This window comes from Dasypus novemcinctus, chromosome 9, assembly GCF_030445035.2.
Source record: "Dasypus novemcinctus isolate mDasNov1 chromosome 9, mDasNov1.1.hap2, whole genome shotgun sequence".
NCBI lineage: Eukaryota > Metazoa > Chordata > Mammalia > Cingulata > Dasypodidae > Dasypus > Dasypus novemcinctus.
This window is the reverse complement of record NC_080681.1, coordinates 57,251,030-57,273,361: the sequence shown is the minus strand read 5'-3', so window position 1 is coordinate 57,273,361 and position 22,332 is coordinate 57,251,030. Positions and strand designations below refer to the sequence as shown.

General features: G+C 34.8%; 1 protein-coding gene and 1 pseudogene across 1 annotated transcript in view; both read right to left on the bottom strand.

Moving 5' to 3' along the window:
- The window catches only part of NEGR1 (neuronal growth regulator 1), a 923,741-nt gene that overhangs the window by 668,922 nt on the left and 232,487 nt on the right, over window positions 1–22,332 (bottom strand). The window lies entirely within an intron of this gene.
- LOC131279741 (large ribosomal subunit protein uL10 pseudogene) lies at window positions 7,492–16,395 on the bottom strand (annotated as a pseudogene).

The following is a 22,332-nucleotide window of genomic DNA, read 5'->3' as shown; positions in this document are numbered from 1 at the left end:
TCTAGATTAAAAGGCATATGCAATTAGGCTTTACCATTGTCTGGTGTGAAGTCCCTCACACAGATATATATGCAGGTGCTGGCTTCACCATTAAAAGCTGGCAAAATACTGGACTCTCTGAACCTCAGTTAATGTTCATAAAGTACCGAGTACAGTGCTCAGCACATAATAACTACTCATATACAGTGGTTAATATTAAGATTTGATTACTGATAGGTGGATGGAGAAAAGTGACAAATTTCTACTAAAGAAAAAACCTGAATTCTCTGTAAGCTAATGGCAAACACAGTAGAACAAAATTAACATAAAGTCCTCATTTAGCAAAGGAAAGGAAAAAGAAAAATATCTTCTGACAGATTGCTTGTTTTAAAGAATAATGGCTACTCTACAATATCTACTAGCATTTGAACAAATAGAATAAATAGAAAATGTGAACAACAAATTAGCGCACATTATCTTTGCAGACACATCACAAATGTAGAGCTAGATATATTTTCAGATTTGTTCAAGCAACCTATAAAGTTGAGCACAGTTAGATTGCATATATGACCACTAAAACTAGCATCCAGAAAATAAAAAGAAACCATGAAAACAAGATCTCCGTCAATGCATACAAATGAACTCTGATGTGATTAATTTCCTTTAAGCAAATGCCTGCGACCTAGTAGACCCTTGTGGAGTGTCCACCTTGCTTTGGTGCTATGAATTAATCAGTAGTGAAGATAGCATTGTTTGGTAGCAAAAAAAAAAAAATTATCAGTTATCTGTTAATACTTTAGCTTCTTTGGTAACTGGCTTATAAATGGAGTTTGTCTACACCTCAGGGTTTTGTTGTTTTCTACCAGAAAGAGCAGAAGAAAATAAAGCATCACTCCAGCACAAAATCCATCTGAGGAAATTTTGTGATATGCAAGGTTGGGGAGATGAGCAGAAGCAGATTTCAGAGTTACGGGGCTCTAATTGCAACCTCTTGAACATGAAAGATGGTGATAAAAAACTAAAAATGTCTCTCTCTCTGTAATCCTTCATATTCACACGGAATTTTAAGTCCTCCCTTCTCAATATAATCCTGACCTTGCTAAATATCACATAACAACATTAGAATTCTACAAGATTGAAATCTACTATTATTTTTATAATTGGTGCAGGAAAATTATTTAAAGTCTCTCTGGTGGTTTGAAAGAAAAATATACTAATAACCCTTTGAAAGTGCATTCTAGTAGCAGAAAGATAAAGAATTATGGGAAAGTTTTTCATCACTATATCAAAGGAATCTATTGAAAAGTAGTAGAAAAAAGCTAAGATAGGTCAGCATCAGATCCTCATGTCTACTTGTAGGGTATCTGAATATTCCACATTTCATAAGTTTCTCTATTAGCTGTAGCAGATCAAGTTCCGTATGTAAATTGAAGATACTAAAGAAAATTGAATAAGAGAGATTAGAATAAAATGTATGCCATTTTGTATGGCTCGATCTATAGCAGTTTTGAAGAAATATCTTAAAATGACAGCATGACTCTAAGTAGATTTTGCAGGACTGAAGAGACATAGTTTCATCAGATGTGAATTCCTTTGGCAAATGAATTGAATCTGCTCAAGTCTAAAATAAGACCCATTAGTAGAAGGAAAATAATTAATGGACAACATAATGGTCTAATAAGGCAAATAGAGATAGCAATAGTGTGTCTTAAAAGTGTCTTAAAGAGGAAGATTAATTTTGAAAAATGGATTTCTCACTTTCAAACAATGTAGTATTTCTATCACAAATCTCATTCCTGCATATACAATCACTAACCCTAGTCCTAAGGAGTATAAATATCCTAATTAAGCAATAATTGAGCAAAAGAACAAGTATGAGAGAAAACATATATTGAAACACTAAGAAAGTGAACTTGACACTTATAGGATGAAATGATGAAAACAAAATATTTTCATGATGTATCATGTAGAATAAATCTAAGAGAACAAAGAAAGATTTGAGAAAAGTTAGTGCACAGTATTATAAATTTACGAGATTTCTCTTGAGGAAAAAATATACAAGGAACAGTAAGTTGATTCCAGAAAGAGATGATTCTTCAATTCAATGGCATTAAATTTAGGGCACTGCAATCCTTGAAAGTGAGAAATAAATTATCGTTCTAGATTATAACCAGATAAATGACCACAAGCAACAGGCATCTATTTTAGAATAGATTAAAGCATGCAAATGATTCAGCTTAGTTAGCAGTGTATGAAAAAAATCTTTACTTGTTTCAAAGTTTTGAGAATTAAAGGAAAAAAATAAAAGGGTATAAAAAGCAGACATTTATTCAATGATAAAGAAAATCAGTTTTATAGAAATTCAGAGTTCTATACGTAGTCTGCTCTATTTTACCAGAATAAAAAATAGTTTAACTCTACAAGCAAGAAATTAGAGAGAGACATATTCACTCAAAGTATGGAAATCTGCCAGAGGAAACTCAATGTATGAAAAATGAAACCTAATAAAATGTCAGAAGGTCTACAACAAGAAACACATGCTATATTACAGACGAGCTGGGATGCAGTCTGGGTGACCTACAAACATCCATCCCCTTCTATTTCCCATGATTTTCCAGTAGGCAGATTGGTATACAGATTGTAAGAAATGAGTAATCACCCCACCCTCATTTACCATAAAAAAATACACATTATTTTAAATTGAGAATTCTTGTCTTCTTGACCTCTGCCCAAGTTCATTTTAAAGATTAGTTTTTGCTATATTTTTCTCTGTTCCAACAATCTGTTCTTAGCCTTTTAAATATATACACATCAATTTCAGCAAGCATTTCAAGCATACAGAGAGAGGATGAGATTTAATGTTAATAAGAAATCCACAGTTAAATCCCTAGAAAACATTTTCATTACTTATCTCTGAGTATCTCTTGTCATCCAGTATTTAAGTAAATGAAAAAATGGAACAGAAATACAGCACCAATTCACAGAAAGTTCATTTTATTCTTCTGAGTAGTTATACCAGATCAATTCTATATATTCAATACATGATTTTTAAATATTAGAAATTGATCAATATTAAACAAATATACACATTTTAATCTACATGACTGAAGAATCAATATCAATATGATAGATTGATATTAGTCACCATCCACATACTAGTAAACATTAATTTCATAGATAATCAGTAATTTACTAAAACTCACAAAAAGCTTTCATAGTAACATATGATCCTAAAATAGATTTCAAAATATGTTTTAGAAGGTGTCAGTACTAATTTTAAATTCACAAGAAGTATCCCTTTTATAAGCAATCCATTTAACTCATGCACCAAAGTTATGGAAAACTTGGAAATCAAAATTTTCCAAATGAGAAATTTATATTCTTAAAAGTAATACAATTAATACCTAAAAGTTCCTCTTTCTTCCCTCAGGCCGACGAATTATCCTGTATAGAAGAAAACTATAGGACCAAATATATAAACATTCTTAATTTGTACAGAAAGAAAATAAACTCTTCTCAGTGTGATTCTCTAAACCTCCAAAATGTAGCCTTAAATATAGTTTACAAGCGAGCCAAAATGGACCAACATCTTATTATTCCTTTGAGAATTTCTTTTCCTTCTGTAGGGGTTTCTATTCATCTGCAATGCCCTTCTTTGTCACTCATCTTCCATGTCTATCTTCATGTATTAAACAATCTAGCCATCCTCTCTACTCATGATATCTCCACTCAACTGCAAATTTTTTCTTGAAGATTTTCTTTATTTTCCATTGCCAGAAGTGATATGACCATTATTCAATTCCCATAGAATTTTTTTCTTTGTTAAGCCTGTTCATATAGTATAGAATGCTAGAATTGGAAGCAACTTTAGAGTTTATTTCACCCACAATCACATTTTTTTGGCATATCAGAAAAATGAATTCTCTGTTAAATGATTCACTTAAGAGCATATTCATTAGGGTAAAAATTGGACTATACCCCTTTCACTTGCTTGCCTCCTCCTGTGTATTGAATTGTATTCCAAAAAAGTTGTATTTAAATCCAACTTCCTATCTTGTAAATAAGGTCATATTTGCAAACAGGCTAGTTGAAGTAGCTATTACTTAAAAGAGGCCAAGCTAGATTAGGGTAGATCCTAATCTGACATGACTGGTGTTGTTATGAAGGAAGGACAGTCATGTGACTTAGTTATGCCAAAAGCCAAAGAATGCCATGTATTATCAGCAAGCATCAGTAGAACCTTATAGAGTTCAAAGGAAGCATGGCCCTGAAGACAACTTGATTTATATTTATAGCCTTCAGAATTGTGAGACAATAAATTTATGTTATTTTTGAGCCACCCAGTTTGTCTCACTTTGCTACAGGAGCCCTAGGAAACTAAGACACTTTCCTTTCTATCTTGTATTATGAATAGGTCTGCATGTAGTTAGTTAATCACTGCTTTAACTCACCCTTTTAAATTATTCAAGTTTCATATTTTTTCAATGCATATTTACACAGTAACTTTTCCATTGTGGGCAACCATTGAATAGATGCCCAATGGGGCAGGACAATCAGGAAAAAGCCTTGACTCCATTACCTTATTAGGAGTAAAAATTCTCTTGGGACTTGGCAAGGAATAATATGTGTTTCTCAGCTTTACCCAAACTTCCGTGGCTGATCCTACGCAATCTTCAAAGTGAAGACAACCTAATTCAGAAGGATAGTTATTTTATGCCTTTACCATAGTATTGAGACATTCTGGAAAATTAAATCAAACAATTGAACAAGGAAACAGAAAGGAACACCCCAGAGTGGGGTCCCCTAAAATCACAATCTGATTTAGTATTGTAATGATGGAGTCAGCAAAATAGCCAGCAAATGAACAAGAGAATAAAAGACTGAAAATATATAGGATGACAAAGCAGAAATAAACTGGGGAGGGGTCTAACTTAGGGTGGTCATAAAAAATTTCTCTGAGTATGTAACATATGAACTTATAATAGAAAATGAAAGTGAACTAGCTCAGAAAAAAACAAAAGGAAAGTTTATTGCAGGTAGAAGGAATGGTAAGTGCCAAGATATACTGAAATGACCAGGGGTGGTAGCCTGGCTTACTGATCAGAAACAGAATTGTGTTTATTAAATCCATAGAAAAATAACCATAGGAAAACATTGAAAATGTATGATATGCAATATTCTATTTTGTAAAAGATATTAACACAATATCATATAAATATAATATAAAATAATATAAAACATAAATTATGCTCTGGATATGAAATTGTAGGAGGGAAGTCGTTTGCACACATCTTTGATTTGGATGCAGAATACCCCACCACAGAGCATTTTGACTCAAGCTTATTTCTCCATGTTCCTACCATCAGTGTGCACATCCTAAATGCCCCTAACCTTAAACCTGAGGGAAGGTTAATCACGTATGGTGTAAACATTTTGTAAGTAAGAATCATCATATACTCATCTCTGTATACCAATTCCTAGCATACTGCATGCCATTAATAAAAATTGAATTGTTGTTGCACTGTATTCTATTTCACTCTGTAAATTAGGTTAAACTCCAGAATGGTTGAATCTGTCATAGCAACAAGTTTGAATGGCTAAAGCAACATATTTGTTAATATGGAAAAAAGTACTCAAATTTTGCTTCTATACCTGATGGAAAGATTTTTTGTTGTTGTTGATTTGTAGATAGACAAAATATTTTGCCTTAGAGAAAAATGGCTGCTGATAGGGGATAAAATGAACTTCAATTTTGTTATATTTGATTCCGTCAAAATCCATGGCTTTTCTAGACAAAACAGCATTTTTCTATGTAAAAAAGGAAAATGTCAACATTTTAAGGAAATCATAAAAGCTTTTAAAAGTAATTAATAGATACAATATATATATTTAAATGAAATTAAACAGGTTAAACTTAAAATAACTTCAGAAAACTGAATTAAAAGCTTTAATAAATGAAGAACTTTGTAAATAAATTAAAGTACATAATACATACAAATATTTCTAAATTAAAAATCAATAATAAGCTGTTAATAACTTTAAATTATTTTAATTTTAAATAATTACTTACAAGTTGGGAACCTTAAAGGAAGAATAATTATTTTTGGTCTGACAGTGAATTCCATGGAAAGTATGTAGCTGGACCTATTTGCTGACATACTTAACACCCTCAAAACAATGGATTGCTCTCTGAAAAGTTTGATCCACTTCAAGACTAATGGACTTGGATAAAGTAAAGATTTCTTCATCCCTATCCATGAGTAACTATTCTAGATGTTCCATTGGTATGATGACAGCACTTGTGAATTATTGGATCCACAATGGATGTCAATACTTTTTGCTCCCCAGTATCCATACCCGTGTACAATTCTCTCCATCATTGAATAAGGCTGACTGTGTTAACAATAGGATACTGGGAAAGTGATTATATGTGCTTTCTGAGGCTAGTTCACGAACTCCAGGGAAAGCTATTATTGGGACACACCAGTTCACAAAGAGAAGAAATTATGTTTCCTTCCAAGAGTCAGCACCAATTTGCCAGGCATATGAGTGAGCCATTTTGGAATCAGATTCTATAGGTCAATCAAGCCTTCATATCTGACCTTAAATAATAGCAACCCATGACATTCTAAAGTTGTTCAGAGTGAAATAATATCTTGCCCTCATTCACCGTAAGATTATTTTTCCTGGATAAAAGAAGGGAAGAGGACAGACGAAATGTAGGTTTTTTTTTGTTTTGTACTTAGATTCTGGCCCTCACAAGCATCTTTATTAACCTTGGGGTCAATAGTCTCATATTCTGGACTTCTTCTTTCCCTCTTCCCTGAATAAGCTAAGCATTCAAACTTCCTACTCTTCTTAAAAATCTACAGGAACTTTACACCTTTGGACTTTGCAAGTAATGTCCCTATGTATTTTTTAATTTTTAAAATTTTTATTAAATCGTCTTTCTTTTTAAAAAAACACATAGATGACAAAAATGTTACATTAAAAAATATAAGAGGGTGGCAGACTTGGCCCAGTGGTTAGGGCATCCGTCTACCACATGGGAGGTCCACGGTTCAAACCCCGGGCCTCCTTGACCCGTGTGGAGCCGGCCCATGTGCAGTGCTGATGCATGCAAGGAGTGCCATGCCATGCAGGGGTGACCCTGCGTAGGGGAGCCCCACGTGCAAGGAGTGTGCCCCGTAAGGAGAGCTGCCCAGCACGAAAGAAAGAGCAGCCTGCCTAAGAATGGCGCCACCCACACAGGGAGCTGACACAGCAACAACAAGATGACACAACAAAAAGAGACACAGATTCCCGTGCCGCTGACAACAACAGAAGCGGACAGAAAAACAAGACACAGCAAAATAGACACAGGGAACAGACAACCGGGGTGGGGGCAGGGAGGAGAGAGAAATAAATAAATAAATCTTTAAAAAAAAAATATATATATATATATGTATGTGTATATATATATACACAAAAGAGGTTCCCACATACCCCACACGCCTCGTCTCCACTCCTCCCACATCAATAATCTCTTTCATTTTGTGGCACATTCATTGCATTTGGTGAATATTTTGGAGCACCGCATGGATTTTAGTTTACATTATAGTTCACACTCTTCCCCAGGACATTCAGTGGGTTATGGCAGGATATATAATGTTCAGCATCTGTCCATGCAAAATCATTTAGGACAACTCCAAGTCCTGAAAATACCCTCACATCTCATCCCTTTTTCCTTCTCCCTGCCCTAGCAACTACCGTGGCCAATTTTTCCACATCAAGGCTAGTTTCTTCCATTGCTAGTTAAAATAGTTTTATAGTAGAATACCAATAAGTTCACTCTAATCCACATTTTATTTCTACATCCTGTGGACCCTGGGTTGGTGATGTCCACTCCACCTCCATATTGAGAAGGCACTTAGATCCCACATGGTTGGTGAATGTGATTCTCCTGCTTGGAGTCATAGACACTCTTGGTTCCCTGGTGTGGTGGTTGACCATCTCCACCTCCCTGTTAGCCGACCTATGTAAGTCCAGCAAACTGGACAGTAGGAGTTGCAACTCTGCTGAGGCTCAGGGGGCATATGGCCAGTCCAGAGACTGAGGTCTCCTGGGTATACACCAACCCCAGTGCCAATCACAGGTTCAGTAAAAGTGACAGAAGTGGCATGTGTAGAAAGGTCACATCTGAGTCCAACTCCATCATAGTCAGGAACACAAATTCCAAAGTAGGGCCCACTGAAAAGGCACTGAAATCCAGAGCCAACTGACATGAACCTGTGTGTCTCCGTAGCCTTCAGGAGCATAGAACCTGTGTGTTTCCATAGCCCTCAAGAGCACCAGTATCTGGGATTGTGTCTACTTTGGCTGTCTCTGGGATCCTGTTGAGCTGTGCATAAGTGTGACCCCTCTGGGGACCTCCTAACTCTTTTTTGAAGACTCTTAGCCAGATAAACTCATTTGTCTTTACCATTTCCCCCTTTTAAGCCCAGCCCTTCCCTGCATTGCTAATACATACCTTTTAATCAGTAAATTTAATGGAATACATGATTACTGTGAAACATACAGCAAGATCATGCTGAAAAGAAGTCTGAGGCCAAAAATTTTGATGATGCATCCCATAAGATATGTGCCCACGATGAACATGTACAATCCAGTTATGATTACTGCCAGGAGAAGAAAACTCGATTTGAAAAGTGTACAACTGTGCTTAAACTTGGATTTTTCCAAACTAAAAATCTTTATTTTAAGCTTCACATTGTCAAGCAAAAGAAGAAATACTTCTTTTGGAGTGATCTTGGTGATGCTATGAATCTTGGAAAGAATCCAGCTCATTTGTGGTTTGGAGCATAATAAAATAGCATCAGTGACTATATCCACAAAATTGTTATGGCATTTCTATTATCATGTATTCTTTTATGTCATTGAATAAGATTTGCTATTTTTTAGGGTCCTTCCAAAAATACAAGAGCCAATGACATCATAAGAAGTTGAAAGGGTTTTTTTTGCCAAAGAAAACTTAGCTTTGGAAGAAAAAACTTGGTAACTTGGTACACAGACAGAGCACCTGTGAGGCTTGGCAACATCCACATCTTTGCTGCCTTTGCGAAGAATGGAGCATCACAAAAGACTGGGACTCACTGCTTTTTAAATTGGCATACACTGGAAATCAAAACACTGCCAGTTATCCTGAGAACACTTTTGTCTACTGTCCTGAAAGTTGTTAACTTTTTCAGAGCCAGGGCCTTGAATGGCTGCCTTTTTTTTTTTTTTTTTTTTTTTAAAGAGAAGTAAGCTTTATTTCCTCATTTTGCAATAAAGCTAGTTGTGTTGGCTGCTTTTTGGTGACCAGTCAGAGTCCAAATCCCATATCCTCATCAGACTCCTACTCTTCCTTTGCTTCAGCCTTGGCTGTGGCTGTTGTGGCAGCAGGAGCAGCAGTGGTGGCAGCGGCCACAGGGGCAGCAGCCACAAATTCAGATGAATCATCCAAGAAGGCCTTGACCTTTTCAGCAAGTAGGAAGGAATAAAAAGTTTCCACAGATAAAGCTAGAACTCACTTGTACCCATTGATGATAGAATGGGGTACTGATGCAAGAGTTGGGTAACCAATCTGCAGACGCTGGCAACTTTGCAAATACTCTCCAGGAAGCTAGAGTGCGGAGTTTTCCTCTGTGATGCCAAGTACTTCAGGGCTGTAGATGCTGCCATTGTCAAACATGGGCTTGATGATCAGCCCAAACGAGAAGGGGGATATGTTCAGTGTGTTCAGGAGTGTGGCTTCATTGGCTCCCACTTTGTCTCCAGTCTTAATCAGCTGCACATCACTCAGGATTTCAGTGGTGTCCCTGGAACTCTTAGTGGTGATGCCTAAAGCCGGGAAGAAGGAGGCCTTCTCGGGCCCCAGACCAATGTTCTGGGTGGTCTTCGCATGGGGCACCAGCTGGCACCTTGTTGGCCAGCAGCATGTCCCTGATCTCAGTGAGGTCCTCCTTGGTGAACAAAGCCCACATTCCCCCGGATTTGAGGCAACAGTTTCTCTAGGGCCGGGTTGTTTTCCAGATGCCCTTGGATGGCCTTGTGTATCATGGTGTTATTGCCAGTCAGCACCACAGCCTTCCCACAGAGGGACATGCAGACCTATTGCATCTCCTTGGAGCCCATGTTGTCTGCTCTCACAATGAAGCATTTTGGATAACTACCTAAGAGTTGGATAATCTTAAGAAAGTAGTTGGACTTCCAGGTCATCTTGTCTTCCCTGGGCATCATGACAGTGAGTCAGGGATTGCCACACAGGGTTTAAAGATGATGTCACTCTCACAAGGATGCCTGGCAAGAGTGAATGCCTGCCTTTTAAAGAAATATGTCAACAAATGCAAGGAGAATATGAAGTTCATCTCTACTACATAGAATTTTGCCAACTTTCCAAAGTACAAGTTCCAAAACTCTCAATTGAACTTTGAGTAAAAAGTTCAAGGGAAAGAAAGTTCATCTTCAGAACGACTATATAGAGCTTCTTGGTGACTTGATGTACTTGGGGGTATTTATGGCCATAAGGATGAACAAACGTTTCCTTATAGAGGGCCCTGTGACACAATTCTTGATAATGATTATAAACTATAAGATATTTTTTCCAAGTTTGCTACCTGGGGGGAGGAGCTACTATAGGAGCCCTGATTCCTTTTGCTATCACTGTCAAGGTTTCATATTTCCATCAAATAAAAACAATATTAATATATATCAAAGATGATGTTTACATAGCTATGTTTCACAAAAATACACAATTCAGCAGCTGCCTTGTCAAGGAAATTCGTTTTGAACAGAATAAAGGTTTAATTTATTTTTAATTTGCACAAATTTAATTTCTCGCTCTCTTTTTTTTTTCTTGTTTTAGCATTGGGCCTTTAACTTTTGCATAAAACAATAATATGCTTTGCCAATGGTTTAACTTAATTTATGACTAGAATGCATGCTAATACATTACATAGATTTTATGTACAATTGTGCATTTCTCTTGATAGCTTCATTCTACCAGGGTGGGGCCTCTATAGATTCCATAGAATTCTCAGTGGCACTGGTGACTGCATTAGCTAAAAACCACACATTTCAACTTTTAGGCAGAGCTTGTTTTCACTTTCCTCTGCAGCCTCAGCTTTGCCACACTCTGCATTCTCACCTCAACTCTGCTTCTACTACTATGATAGTGCTTATCAAGTATTACTGTATTTTCTTTTTTCATGTCACTAGCTTGAGAGATAACACAGGAAGGGAGTTACTATTCATATTTGCATTCAGTACATACATGAACTAGTACAGTGCCTTTGCAAATGCTATGTGCTCTCAAAATGCCTCATAAATGAATAAATGCAAATACACACTTTGTTTTTATTTTTTTCTGGAAACCTGTGTTTGTAGGAGAAATGATTTTATGTGGGAAGATATGTTTATCTTCCTCATTGTTGAGTAAAGGAAATTGAATTGGTAACTAGGTAAGGCCAATCATGTAATAACAAATTATATGTGATAGTTTAATTATCTTATTTGAAATCATATAATATGACATGTTTAAATATCAAAAAGAAATAATTTTATTTGATATTTAAATTTGTATCAATAGCCTAAATATAGGATAAATAGTGATTACCCTCTTGCCAATTAAATTATGAATCTACATAGCATAAAGATTAAAAACCACTTTTAATTATTCACATCATATAAGCTACACTTGGTCCTAGATATAATTCACTGGATTCATTATTTAAAATAAATTTCTAGGAACCATGGTAAGGTAATTAACATTATGCTGAAAGGTCATGTATCCCAGCCAAGTCTATCTGAAATTAGCTAAATTATTCAGATAAATTAGAGAAAATGAGAAATTTTGAATTATTTAGATACTGCACTTGTTTTCCATTCTTTTTGTCCTTTAAAGTCTTGAATTTCATATACACTAGTTTCATATTTATTATTTACAACAGAACTTGAATATCACAAGATTTCAGTATCTCTAAAATTAAGATAGACATTTTGCATTTTCATTTTATTTGTATTTTTTTCATGCCTTATATATAGTAGAGACTCAGTTAAATGTTTGGTGAAGTTAATTTAATACTTACATACTCAGAATGAAACAATCTCTCCTGACAGAAGTACTGTTCAAGCAATTAAAAGAGTATAAACCATAAGGTGAGATGATAGGATCTAAATCTGCAAAAATTACAGAATTTAATTAGCTCTGGGGAATAATTTTAAAATAATGGGTACATTAGGTAGAGAAAATTATAGCAAAATAGCTCCTGCATAAAAATAAAGCATGTGAAAAAAATTTAAAAATGAAGCATGTGACTAAATATAATTGTAGAGAACATGTCTTTTTTACTCTATTGCAAAGTAAATAATCACAGCTTTTCCACATTAAACCAGAAACCCTTCAGCACTCAGGTGAGCTCCTTAGGAAGTTCTCCATCACTGGGCAAATGACTGAACGCATTTGACTTTCTGAATATTTACATCTATAGTTATTTTGCAGCACTTTCCACCTGTCTTTGTTTTCTTTATCTTGATACTTCTTCTCTTGGATTTTGGGACAAAATTCTGAACCATCAATCTTAGACCACAGATTCTTTGTAATATTTTATTGGTCCACTTGCCTAGTTCAATTCTTCAAGCCAAGGCACATGATTTCATGCAACTAATACCTGAAAACTAATTTTATTTTTTAAAATTGCACCAAAAGTAACTAATTCATATTAAGTATCATGGTGCCCTATTTATCAATAAATATATCTCTTTTATTTTGGTTATAACTTTATTTTTTAAAGTTCACCTTCCAGTCTTTGACATCTTTGTGTATTATTCACAGTAAGCACATGGTATCTAATTACCAATTTGCTGTGACATTTTACGTGATATTTGACTTTTTGGGTATGCTATGTGGTTAAAACAAACCTTTGAACATATCTGCCTTTCCTTATTTATACATATAATAAACCTTTCTCCTCAACCTTCATAAAAAGGGGTTCTCTTTCTACATCAGTAGGTTGGAATTCTATTATGAATTTTGGGCAGTTATGATTTACAATTTTATAAGGGGCCAGAAACCACTAATTATCCCTAGTGATCAAAGAGAAGGTATTTTGTTTGCAAATATGTCTAGTTTATGGAGACTATAGTACTCAAATATTAATATTAACACATATAGCGCTTTTCATCTTCAAAGCCTTTTCCAAAAATTAAGTAATTAGCAAGATTACACATTTAATAGGTGACATGTGGACCACATGTTTTCCTTTCCAAAATGTGATTTTTTATGCTAAATTGTGTACTTTTTTTTCTTTGTTGATGCTAATTATTTACTCATTGTGAATATCTACTCAGGTTTCAGTAATATATGACAGTGCAATAAACATGGCGCTTACCATATCTTCTTCAGTTAATGATGCCGATAAGCCGTTTTTTTTTTTTTAAAGGAGGCCTCGTTCATGGGAAGCAGGCATTCAACCACTGAGTTACAGCTGCTCCCCAGATCAGGCTTTTTGAAGTAAGCATTTACAATTAGTTTCAATTAATGTCACAAAATGAAATTCCTTTTCCTGTACCAGGCAAATGATTACCTTATTTTACATTGTCTCTATCTTCTCCATTGTGATTCTCAAGCAGCTTTATCTGACCCAGCATTCTCTATTAATTTTCCATTAATTCTTTGGGACCAAAATGTAATCTTTTTTTAAAAATCACTAACAAAATGGTGAAAAATAAAATATGCCTGAAAAATGGAATAAGAGAACGATTTGCTATTCATTCATTGGATTTTTTGTGACAGTGCAAGGAGGGTTACTCTACTAATGACCACAGAGAAGATCAAAGGAATATCCTTGGCTAGGGTTGTATCAGAACATGGGAGAAAAGCTTTTTCTTCTCAGCTTCTTAGAGTTAGTATTGTTAGTGCCCTTTCAGATTCTGTGGTGGAAATTGAAATTAGAATAATCTATCTGCTAAATGAGGTTTTTGCTGGCATTATAGAGATTTACTTTAGAAGTTCATCAATGTAATAAAAATCTCCCTAGATTCTCACTGGTACTATTTTAAGAAACACATCTCTCTTTATGCCCATTAATAATAACTTCACCATTCTATGTCCTTTGGTTACATTTAAAATACAATACAGTAGCCAATAATTCATTGTCTTGAATTAGCTCCTTTTCATTACATATAACAGTGGTTCAAGGGAGAACTAATAGCACGTGAAATCTAACTTTTGTTTTGAAGTCTGTTTGTACTAAATTTCCTCTACTTGTCCAATAATGGGTCCAATTAGACTCTGGTTTTTACTGAGTCTACTGCTGAACTGTTTACTAATTCCACATAAGTAAATTACACTTGGGTCCTTCCATGCCACTAAGTATAATGTTAGTAATGCAGTTACTTTCTTTGTCAAGCCTTCCTGCACTGAGGCACAGCCAGTTCTCTCGCTCCTTTGTGTTCCCATAGCACTTAATACATTGGTTTTTACCTCAGCCGTTTTTTACTCTGCTTTAAAGGGTTCTCTCCCTACCTGCTGAAAGTTTCTGAACGTAGTGGTAGTGTCTTATTTCTAAGTATTATAGTGAGTACTTCATGTAATTTATGGGTTCTAAGGATGAATAAGTAGATAAAATGATGAATTACACAAGTTGTTCACCGTAGTCTAAACCTTAGGAAGGAGGGAGTTCCTATTAAATTACTTGGCTGCAAAATTCAGATAGTATATTATGGGGTAGTGTGCATTTAAATTCAACTTTAGTTTGTAAAGAATGTATTCAGTTTTCTAGACATTAGATTAGCATGGATAACACTTGGTACTGACTGGTCTAGTTAGCTGTATTTCATAGGAACATTCAAATGTTTTCATATGCATCACAGTTTCTTAGGTCATGATAAGGAACACATTCATAACTGTTAGGGTTTAGTAATAGACAAAAAATAGGGATTTTTCATTCTTTACTCCTAACAATTATGTATGGTTTAATGTCTGTGGGGCGTAAGAACCAAGAGGTATCCTTGACAGTTTGGAAAACTCTAGAGGAAAAGGTCCCTTCTTCTCACCCTACCCCCCACTCTTTGATTTTCTACTCTATTTTCCAGACAGCACTTTACTTAACTGGGCACATCTGAACACAATCAACTTAAGAGGACAAACATTCAAGTTTAACATGATACAATTATTTTTGGGTTCAGGGCCTTGGTACTCATATGACACTTCATGGTACCCATTATAACATGGATTTTTTTCTAATATGATTCAGTCAAGGAAAAGAAACTTCATAAATGAAGTTACAAACCTGTTTGCATTTGAAAGTGTCAAAGGCAAAAGATCTTGGCAAAGAGAACCAAAAGAAGCCCTGCCTTAATAATCTAGATAACGTGAGAATTCAAAGCATCCTCCCACTAGAGACTGTGATAGCGGGCAAAGCACCTGATTTGCAGTCAGTTCAGCTGTTCATGGCTGTTGATCCCATTCAAGGTTTCTGGGATTTCAAGTGGTCTCAAACTAAATGTAGCAGTAAATTGTGAAATATAGTGGGGAGTTAAAAGGAAAATTCAAAGAGTAATTTTGGCTATGTCTTGTTTTTTCATGTGCTTCTTCTAAAATTTGAATGACCTGGATTCATGTTATTATACCAAGTGAGCTAGGCACTAGTATATAGCTATCCTTAAAGTACTGTGCTGTTGGGTAGACAAATGTTTCATTTATTCATTTATTCAAGGTAAGTTTTATATTTTAGTGCCATTGCCTATTTATTGCTCTGAAAAAATCAATATGTATTTTAAATTACACATATAATTGTTTTGTGTTTTGGTGCCTAATTCCTCTCCTTGAAAAGCATGAGAAGAATTAAAATGCTCAAATTGTTTCCTTTAATTCCTTTCATGCACTTTTGTGGGGGGAATTAGCCTTCACACTCTATAATGATTATATGAGTAATATTAAAAATGGAACATCTCATTTCCTTTTTATTTCCATTGTGAGGATTGTAAACACCAAAGGTATCTAATGAAGACCTTCCTTTCACAATATCACAAAATGGGAAAAAAACACATTGGAAATACAAATAGAAGGTTGTCTTTCAGATTAGTCCCCAGATGTACTGTAAAACATTGATTTTGATTTTCATTTTGTTGTTGCCTTTCTCTTACTTTTAACTTTCAGTGAATTTATTGTGACAAGATGTCAACAAAGCAGGTGAATAGAGGAAGGCATCTAGTTAAAACCTGAAACTTCTTTCTTAGTATCCCTGATATTCTAGTTTTATAACTTAGGGTAAATAATATGTGCATCCAAACTGACAAAGTTCTGCAATAATGTAAGTTCACAAAAAATGGTCTAAATACATAGCACATTCCATTTTCTTTTATTAAAAAAGCATTCACTTGTAGGCTTATAGGCAGTTCATCCTTTGGGATGCAAAAGCTTCTTCACCTTGATACATTGAGCTGTTATTTAACAGTTCCAGACATTCTTTTGAATTATACCCAATTTCCTCATCCCTCTAATGTTTAGTATTTGTTTAAAGTTTAACTTACTTTTATTATTTTATTTTAAATTGTTGCTATTTTAACATTATCAATGTTTACTAGCTTTCCAATATACAATTTTACACACACAGACAACTTGAGAACAAATTTTGCTACAGTAATAAATAGTTTTAATAGATAGTTTGAAAGATAGTTTATACAAGAAATAAAATGAAACTAATTTTCTCTCTTTCCTTAGTTTTGCTCATATATTGGGAAGAATTCTCAGTTTTAGTATACCACAGATTGAAAATATCCTTGAACATTCATTCAACAAGCATGCTTTAATAATTATGAAGTTGAGTATTACTAATATATTTATAGGACATGCATGTTAAATCATATTTTTCCTAATGGATGTTCCACAAACATAAAAACAAGCAGCAAAACTCCACACTGAGAACAGAGAGAACACCTTCCTGCTTGATTACTTTCTTTGCTTCACACATAGACCAGTGTCCCCTCTATGACAGTGCCTGAAGCATTTCAGACTTTACCATGATTTAAACAGAAATGCAGTCTTTAAGAATCCATCTTGCACTCCTCTGACAAAGTAATTGGCTGGAAAAATTATAATAAAATTTTCATAAAGTTCATATTCATGAAGTGGCAAAAATTGCTTTTAGGAAATTACGATATTAATAATTCACACTCATGTCAACAGCATTTCCAAAATAACTCAACCTTGCTACCTCCAAGATTATGAACCTACCTTGATTTTCCCCCCATACACAGTTAAAAATGCAGAGACACACTGAGATCTAGATACAGATTATTCATTTAAGAAGATAACTCCTTGTTTAATTAGAGATTTATCATCTTAACTAGCCATACTATTGCTCTGAATTAGTTTTTCAGGGTCTGGAGAATTAAAGATGGTAAAAATTGATGAACCTTAGCTGTATTTCCCCCCAAAGGGTACGAACTTTTATTACATTTCAGATGCAAAACACAATTAGCCTCTAACCTAACCATGTTAATCTCCTTGAGTTAAGCTTATGTGTTTCTGCCTGTCTAGAAACTTTTAATGAAAGATCTATGTCTTTTACAGCCGATTTTAATAACCTCTTTATTTGCATCTCTGCCCTTGTTTAGAGGAGGCGTTAATACGATAAGCTCCTGGATTATAGAAAGCTCTTTTAAAATTGGGGATAAATAAAATTCTGAGACATTCAATAGGAGAAGCACACAGCAGGAGACGGACATCAACAATAAACAATACTTAAGTTCCAAAAGTTTCCATGTAATTAACTAAGATAGATACATCTGTGGCAGTCAAAATGTTCCATTCTGTAAACTTCAGACTCCTGGCCATTAAGCAGTGCCATATTGAAAAGACTGGATTGTAAAAATTGATTTACTTTCTGGATAAATATTTCTACAGAGGCAGAATTTTTTTCCTTTCTCAGCAACAGAACTGTTGCAACTTATCTTAACTTTTTCCATAACACATTCTCAGATGTCCAACCTATTCCCAAACTATATTTTCTGCTGAGCAAAGGCTTTGTGGGTAAATATGCCACATCTCAAAATGGGTAATAAATGGTCAGTTATGGATTTCTTCACTCTGGGCTGGAATTTATGACATAGCTACTTCCTTATCTCCAATGAAATGTTTGATACACTATTGTGAGAACTCTAGACTTAACTTTTAAAAAGAATTAAATTTTAAAAAAAAAGAAAGTAAACACACTCCTTTTCCAAACTGAACTACAGATGTAAAATTGTCTTTTGTGCTCCAGAATTATCTTAAAGTACAGCAACACAGTAAGTTAACCTCTGATTGTACTGATGATCTAGCACAATTTCATCTGTTTCATTATCAGCAATACGTAATGATTTCATCAGCATATTATGAAGCAACTGTGTCCTGAAATTACTTGCATTTATTTGGACATTTAATGTGAATTTTTCCAAAAATGCCACCCACAGGATTTCCAAACATAGAATCATCACAATATATTTGGACATATAGCACCAATTCTTTTCAGTCATTTAACAGTGAGATGTCCATAGCTCAAGACTTGGTCTGATTCAACACTCAGCACCAAGCACAGTATGTAACCGATGGAGATAAAACATACAGATTTATCAAATAATAATGAATGCATGATTGAATGATCAGACTCCCCCATAATGACTATGGAAGAAGGAGAAAAACTTTTTAAACATTCCTTTTAAAAGGTTCTCACACAAATTTCAGTCTTGTCCAAATAACTTATCTAGAATTATATCTATTGTTTTCTTTCCTCATGAAGATTCTTAAATTAACATTCAACAGATAATAAAACCATGTTCTATGAAGCAGTAACTACATCATTTTGCAAAACTAGATTGTGTGCAATGTTTATTTTCTTATGCTCCTTTCTCAGATTATTTTAAGATTCTCATAATGGGCTTCCTGCCTACAATCTCCTGCTTGCCCAATCCCCAAGCTCAGGCTATTTCCCACTTGCTGATGGAAAATTCTGAAATATTCATTTATCCTCTTCTTTCCTTAATAATGTGTTCCAAATAGATAACACCCTATTGCTTCCAGAATATAGTCTAAGCTACTTAGAATGCCATTCAAGACATTTCCAAATTGGCCCCACCTTTGTATTCACAAACTACCACTCTAAACAAGCTACACTATCTGCCTGTAAGGACAGTTCCAATAATTAAACATTGTTCTTTCTCTCAGATTTTGCTTATTTTGTTTCTTCTGCCTAGAGTGTTCCCTTGTTTCAAACCCATTTTGCTTTGTTTTGTTTTAAATTGGCAAGTCCAACTCAAATATCACCAATTCTTTGACTCCTTCCAGGCAGAATTAATCACTCCCTATTTGATTCTAAGAGAGGACCTATCACATTCAATAGCAATGACATTAATTAGGTGTTAAACCTTTTACTATTCCTGTTTATATCTCTTCCTCTTCTGCAAGGAAAAAGACCATCCTTTTTTAGCTTTAAATGCCCAGAATCTAAGTTGGTGTGAAGAAGCTAAATGAATTCAGTAAACATAAATATGAAAATAAAATATGAAAATATTTTATGAAAATAAAGTGGTCACAAAAGATGTTGGAGACATATTTACCCGATGACTAGACTGATGAACTCCTAAAAGACATTTGTAGCTTCTTTTAGTATTTCAGTCTCACTTCAGAGATGGAGAGGTCTGCATTTGTCTCAGTAGTCTCTCTCTAGCAAATAGCTTTCTGATTTAAGGTAAGGACATATTAACTGTGTCTCCAACACCTGGGGCAGGAACTTGCCTGTCAACTGAACTAACCATGGCCTATGCCTGTTGAGCCTCGAGTGGGAATGTTTTTCCAAGATAACTTGTCCTGAAGAGGAAAACCAGGGCCTGTCCCCATAGTGTTATTAATCAATTAACAGATGGGTAGCCATGTCCAGAGAGAATTTGCTTACAGCTCCAGTCTTCTTTGTTCAAGAGGTTAAACATTTGTCTGTAAACTGCGTGGAGCACTATTAACTAATGTCACTGAAACTAGTGGTAGGAAAGGAAGAAAGAAGGAAGGAAGGAATTTCTATATATTGTATTTTTTAGAAAAGAAACATATATTTTGGAAATTTCTAATAGAGCAAGCTATAGAATTTATTTTGAAACAGATAATCTATGTTGAAGCTACATCTGTAGCCATCATTTTTTTTGACAAATTTTGAAATTCAAAAATTTCCCTGGATTATCTATTATCCCAATGAGTTAAAAGATGCAGTATCTTACATATATAACCTCTAATCCTCTAAAATCCCCTAGAAGGTAACATGAAGTCCCTGGAGCACAGATAAACTGATTTGCCCAAATTCACACCTAGTAAGTGGCAGGGTCAGAATTTGAGCCTTAGTCTAAGGCATTCTAAAGCTACTTTTATTTCTAGTACACCATTTCCACTGTGTGGTTTCTAGTATTACCTATAACAATGTAGACTTAAATATGAAGATTGAAACTTTCTGCAGCTTATAAAATTATCTCATATGCCATCCAAAAAGTAGTACCCAGGGAGTAAGAGGTTTATGCATGCATGTACACAATTAAATCATAACTATTAGCCCTCAATGTGGTAACCATCCACATTGTCAAGATTTCAGTGCTTGATCACACTGACTACAGGTTGTCTCTAAAACTTAAAGCCCAGAGAATCTCCCTGTGCGATGCAGGCTGGCAAGTGTTAGGTTTAATATAGTTTTCGACAGCCACCATCCTGTAAAATAATGCTCAGTGATGAGATGGCTTTAAGGACTCAATTTCAGCTTAAAGAACAATTCAAGAGATGCGTTACATAAAATTTCCTATATTGGAGGAAAAAGAACTACCTGAAAGGTAAAAATAAAATCCTTTCTTCTTGCATTAGTTTGACTCGAATTGTGCTAGTCCAGAGAACAGGACTATAAGTCGAATGCAGAGGACGTGATGGGTAATTAAGTCTCTGACATTTATTTTGTAGAAGAAAGCCTTTATCTCAAATTGTATTGCCTTTCCAGTTACTCAGAAAGAACATTTTTCACTTTGCCTTTTTCTCTTCGGTTATTAAAAAATAAGTCCTCCAAGTACAGAAACCAGACACAGTTACCTAAAGAAAAGAAACCCTCTAATCCTCTCTCCAGGCATGTAGAGGAGCTGAGGCTTCTTTACCTCTACGGCTTTGTCAGTGCACCAGTAACTGAAGCAAGATAAACTCTGACTGAACAAGCAATATGTTGATAGTGTCTTTGCAAAGGCTCCCATGGTTCGGCCAGCTGGGATCAAACCAGAGCACAGTGGCTCTCAGCACTACAGCTTCCATTATCGCTGGCCCCATTCTTTCATCAGTGGTGTCCAAATACCATCATTCTTGTCAATTTATGATGCATTTAGTTTAAATTTTGGCCCAGAATAGGCTTTTAATAGGATCTGTGTTTCCAGAGAATATACTCTCAAAAAAAAAAAAAAAAAAAAAGGCAAAGGTACACTGTATCCATAAATCATTTGGGATAAGAATCATCACTATTATTTTTATTATTGCCACTAACTCTAAAGTCTGACAGTTAAATTGTTTTTTTAGCACTACAGAGCATTTTCATATCTTTCATCTCATACGATTTCTGCAGCAATCTTTTAAGATAGAGAAGGTACATTTTTATGTTTCTAGTTTAGACGAATGATGAAACTAAGAAACAGAGTTTACATGAGTTGGCCAGGGATTATGATATTTAGTTGCAGTATATGAATTGTAAATTACTAACTCCAGATTATGTTTTTATATTATTATTATCATTTAATATTATATTTAACTACAAATAAAATATCAAATATTCCTAAGAAAAACAAATTCCTAGCATCTTAAGTTTACTACTACTGTTTTGCTGTTATTTTGGTAAATACAGGTATAGATACACACATACAAATATTTTTGTATTTTTCTTACACATAAACAGGCAGTGAGTGTAAGCATTCAAGGAAGTGTAATCATAAAAGACTGAAAATTATTTTTTCATTTTTTTGCTGGTCATCTTTATACTTAAATTTTAAATAATCGTACTTTTATTTGCTAAGGATAAATTTCAAGATGTGTAAATTCTGATTCAAAGAAGTAGGCAGAGTTGTAAGGATCTGAATGCAGCCAGGTAAGTTACCATTAAATCACTCTTTACCTCTCTAAAATTGTACATTTTCCTGGAAATCCTTATTCTACTGCACCCACCATTTGGTGAATGGCCCTAAAGGTGGTGCTTGACTTGTTTTATGGGTATACAGTAGCTGCCTACCTATTTCTTTCCCACAGATTTAGACATAAATACAGGTATTGCTTATTATCTGCCATAACTT